At 34.3% G+C, this 5,213-nt stretch overlaps 1 long non-coding RNA gene across 1 annotated transcript; it reads left to right on the forward strand.

The window, feature by feature from the left end:
- The first annotated feature begins 2,308 nt into the window (after positions 1 to 2,308).
- On the forward strand, positions 2,309 to 3,632 carry LOC114752315 (uncharacterized). Its single transcript, XR_003740825.1, has 2 exons — positions 2,309 to 2,450; positions 3,182 to 3,632. It is a non-coding gene; the product is annotated as an uncharacterized LOC114752315 (long non-coding RNA).
- The last annotated feature ends 1,581 nt before the right edge of the window (positions 3,633 to 5,213 follow it).

Raw genomic sequence — 5,213 nt, forward strand, 5'->3', positions numbered from 1 at the left:
TTGTCCTCATTAGTTTCTTTTTTCTTTTGTGTTTCTTGTAAATTTTAGGTCCTGCAAGCGAAACTTGATGTTGGAAGGGGCCTTACCTATGCAATACCACTCTTGTAGCTGATGCTATTGCGTGTGAAACTATAAACTAGCACTTTGCAGAGTAAGTTTTTGGATGAGTTTAAATATTGATGCGGATAAAAAATATGTACATGGCAAGCAAGACTTACCAGATTTGTGTTCATGATGTGGGAAGTTCAACTTCTTTGAACTTCCAGAATTCAGAATCATAATCTACTCGTGGTAGAAGTGAAGGGTCTTTACACACAGATCAGTCCAATCATCAATCAATAAACTAAAGAAAAATTGAATAATTTACTATTGTTTCTGCAATGTTCTCTCCAACCGCTTCAGCCCCGTTGCATTACGCAATGCCTGCTGAATTACAGAACCTTTTCCCTTCATTTATCATTGTTGCTTTGGATAAACTTTGGAATTCAAAATTAATGTTGAATTCCAAATTATTTGAATTCCATTCTGAAATAAGACTGGGACGTGGGGATCATTCACACTCATGGAGAGGCACTGAAATGTGCTGATTATCTCACAAAAACTGCGCATTGCAACTGCAGGTAAATGGTTTATATTCAGGATCCTCCAAGCTTCAGTGGAGAGTTTTTACCCCAGGATGCTATTTTTATCCCATCCTTAATATGGTGTCTACTCAGTCTGTTTCTCCAAGCTTAGCTTGCCTTGTTATTCCCAAAAAAAATGGAAGCAATATGATCACACAGAGACCTTATCGCATTTCGTACTTCATCATCTCCATCAACCCTCCATGTTTATCCATATCCGTTAATGTTGTTTCGTTAATGTGTTCTTTTTTGTTTTGTTCTCTCTACTTCCCTTCTCATCCCTCTGTGGGTGGGTGTCTGGCTGTGATGAAACTTTCAGACTGTGCGGGGATCTACATCTGCAGATGGGAGACAATACTTGACATTGGTTGAGCAATACAATCAGAAGGCCACTGGTTAATATGGTTTTTACATTTTGTTCACAATCTTGCTTTTGCATTTTGAATTCTGCTTTTTTGTTTAGAAAGTTATTTTCTTGGTTGGGATTATGAAAATAGATTTTCCTGGGCAGGGGAGATTCTGGTTGGCCAATTTATCTATGAATTCCCTTCCCTATATCTATGAATGCTGTAGAAAGGGAAAGCTCATCAGCTTCATCCTGTAATAAGTCGACAAGGGTCCCAGTTGAGAAGCCTTTTTGCTATGATTCTGACAGAGGATTATATTTTCTTGCTTTATAGTTAAATCATGGAATAATTACAGATATTATGCAGAACCGTCTACTTCAAATATGATGGTATTATATAAACTGCATCTATGGAGGCTCTATCATTTCATTATTTGTATTTATCAGTTTCTGAATATCTTTCGCATACACCCGCAACAAATCTAGCTTTCACTACTTGAAAGTGTGCAGATAGAGTTTTCTGGTCTTAAGGTATGTATATAGTGGCATTCACAATTTGGCGTTCCTTCAAATCCTTATGGTGAAAACTGGAAAGAAAATTTTGAATGCAAATCTGTGTTTGCTGTACCTGTTAGATAAACCAGCTAGCAGTCTAGCACATTCCCGTGCAATGAATTTTGATCAGTTATCAAGGTTTTTCAGGTGCACCTAGAACTAATTTAGCTTTTACTTTCTGCTTGCCAAAGTATTGAACCAAGGTTGAGTAGAAGCTGGCTAGCGCATTGTTTTACTTCCATTTTGTTATATACTACTTCTAGTCCTTAATATAAGAGCTAATTTGACTTTTAATTTAATCCTAAATATAAGACCCCAATCTACTTTTTTTCTCAGATTTATTCATTTTTCCTAAAGTAGTCCTTATAGTAGTTGCATATGTTAAAGATTCCATCAAATGGTAGGTCTAACTAATACACATAATTAGCAAGGGTATTCTAGAGAAGACAACACATATGTATCACAAATAACTAAGTTAATGAACTTTTTTAATCTATTTAAATTGATCAACTAGATCTTATATTAAGGATCATGGGTAGTATTATTAACTTAACCTTTTTAAACTTTATAGCACATGGATGATTATATGTTACCAAGTCTTGCAGGTTGATGGCATGCAGAGCACAATTTTCGTTTCTTTTCCCCCAAAATGTAATAAGTTTTAATTTCATAATTTGCATTTTCGATGGAATTGCTGTTCGTTTACATTTTCGCATTGTGTAGAAAATCATGGCCATGAGAGCACCTCTAGAGCTAATATCGATACGCCTGAAGCTTTTACAGGTCAGTACTCTTTGCTTTGATCTTCAATATTTGCATATGTGATATTAGTAATGTGCCATCAGTCCTAATGGGTTTATTTTTACAGGGCATGCTTGAAATTTTTCTGCTGATCAGATATCAATACTTTGGTAAAAAATGAGAAGGTTATTATGCATCATTTTTGGAATTAATTGCCAGGTTTCCTTGACCTAATTTTCACTTCTTGCATAATATCACGCCATCTCCATTTAGAGGGCACAATTTGCTGAACATACTATGCTTTTCTCCTCCTTTTAAAGATTTTATGGTTTCCTTGAAGGTTTTCTCAATTGACATATGGGTATAAGTCATTGCTTTCTTATTTCCATGTGCAATAATGTTATCTTTGCATGTTCAATTGTTTCACTTGGTTTGGTTTTCTTAGTAATTTTCTAACCACATTCTCTCTCTTTGTGAATTATTTCATTTTCATTCGCAAAGGTATAAGTTATAACTTCATTTCTTTATCATCATTACTGCGTGCGCAGGGATAATGTAAATTGGATTTTCTTTTTAGCTTCTTCTTTTAATTCTTTTTTCCCAATCTGGAATAATAATTTTGTAAGCTATCTTTTGTTTTCCTTAAATCGGGCACTCGACCAGACTGTAACTTCTCAATGGATCTCTGAACTTCATAGCATATTGGAATTAATGAAGTATCATGCCACCTGGGAACAACTACTCTTGTTACGTTGTTATTGAATAGATTATATTTCATCCTCTAGAAGGCTATCTAACCCTTTGCAGTTGAAGTTTTCGTAATAGCTTGAATATATACTAGGATTAAAAATGTATATGGCACGCAAGACTTTTTAGATTTGTGTTCATAATATGGAAAATTTGAATTATTTTGCAGTCTAGAATTGAGAATCATAGTCCACTTATAGTAGAAACTGTGGAGCACTTCACAGGTCAATCAAATTGTGATATTCATGTTGGCCTGGTTTCAACTATGTTTGGTAGCACTGCAAATGCTAGCTTTGTTAATCACTCATTGTGGCGGAGGCCCATACATATTGTGACACAGCTGCTGGGTTTAGTCAGACCCATAAAAGGAAAGTCAAAGGGACACCAGGGTCAGGGATACTTTTGTCACTTTATGTTGTTGCTTGCATTTTGGTGTCTGTTTCTCTTGTGGGGCACTATGTTTATATTTGGAGAGGATTGGCCTCTGGAGTGTTCTGTTCATTGTATTTCTTGATTGTAATAGGGAATAGGATTTTGATTAGAATCAGTGAAGTCCCTATTGTAACGCTGATTCTGTTCTTAGATATTAATATCAATATCTCAGCATTTTCCTTTGACCCGCACTCAGTTTCTGCTATTTCCAGTATATCCGCACAGGTTCCTATCATGTTGCAGTTATACTACTCCAATTTCAAGCAAGGGGTCGGAACACTTAATATTACTTAATTTTCATTTTTGGCTCTGCTCGTGTTTTGGATCTGAAGACTTTTCTGTTTCTGAACTTTGGGCTTTCTAAAATCAACTGCAGGTCAGAACTAACTTGAGCTGATTTTGATTGTAAAAAGTAGATTGGTGACTATTGAGCTCATCACATAACAGTTAGTCAAAAGTTGCCTAGATCCTTCCCTTTATATTTCGCACATATGCTAGCATATGAGATATTGGGATATGAACAGACTTAAGAGACACATATTATGAAGTACAAATGTGTTGGCCAAAAAAGAAAAAAAAGTACAGGTTTCAATTATGGAGTTGTATCCATGTTTTGACACATACTGGATGGCACATGACATTGCAACTATAGATACTTTAATTTCATGCCTGGTACCTTTTGAGTGTTTGTTCCTTTTAGTAAATATTATCTCTGATACTTAATATAAGAGTTAGTTCGACATTTAATTTAGTCTTCAATATAAGATCTCAATCCATTTTGCCTCTCATATTTATTCTTTTTTTCTTCCAAAATAGTTTATGTAGTAATTGTACATGTTAAAGGTTCCATCAAATAATAGTTTTTGCTAATACACATGATTAGTAAGGGTATTCTAAGAAAGATAATACATATTTATTATAAATAATTAAATCAACAAATCTCTTTAATCTACTCAAATTAGTCAACTAACTCTTATATTAAGGAATGGAGGTAGTACTAAATAACTAATATGTGGCCGTGCAAAATCATCAACCAATAACAAATGTGTGACTTGAGTAGTTCTGGTACGCGTTGTGTTTGAAGTGTCCGTTTTCCCAGTGAATGGGCATATACTATTTCTTGAAGCACGGATGGCAATACTTGTTTCTCTTTACAATGCCAGAGCATAGAACCTAAGAGCAAAAAACTTGTATTAGCGGTGCCTGGCCAAGAAAAGATATCCAAGTATCTTCAGAAATGTCTAATCTTTTCCAACCCATCACTTGATCAATTTTTTTTGTTTTTACATCAAGTTGTTTGTTCTAATTATAACATGTGAAAGAAAAATCTATAATTTGGCTTCAAATATTTGTCTTTTTAATGGTTGATTTATAGATTTTATCTGTAGGGGGCAAAGCCACTCTTCTGATGCATTGGTTTTTTTGATTTTTTTTATTTTCTCTTTTTGGTAAGATGCATTGGGGTTTTAGACATCCCTAGGAAAGGATTTTTGTGGGTCCAAATTTTCCTTTGGTTTTCTCCAATTTTCTTCGTAACTTAGTTGTTAATGGGGTAAAAAAGATGAATTAATTATTCAACCGGTTTTGATAGTTTTATCTATATATCAATCTTCGTGTCGTGCCCTCAGAATTAATTCTTGCTACATTCTAATGCCTGCATACTCGATTTATATAAATGATACATTCTTTATTTGAGAAAAAAACGTAGGGTTTTCATTTGGACTTTTAATTTGAAAAATAAAAACAAAAATAAAATAGACTGAGTTGAC

Source organism: Neltuma alba, unplaced genomic scaffold (genome assembly GCF_004799145.2).
Source record: "Neltuma alba isolate B1F8T4 unplaced genomic scaffold, ASM479914v2 tig00007334_pilon, whole genome shotgun sequence".
Taxonomy (NCBI): Eukaryota; Viridiplantae; Streptophyta; class Magnoliopsida; order Fabales; family Fabaceae; genus Neltuma; species Neltuma alba.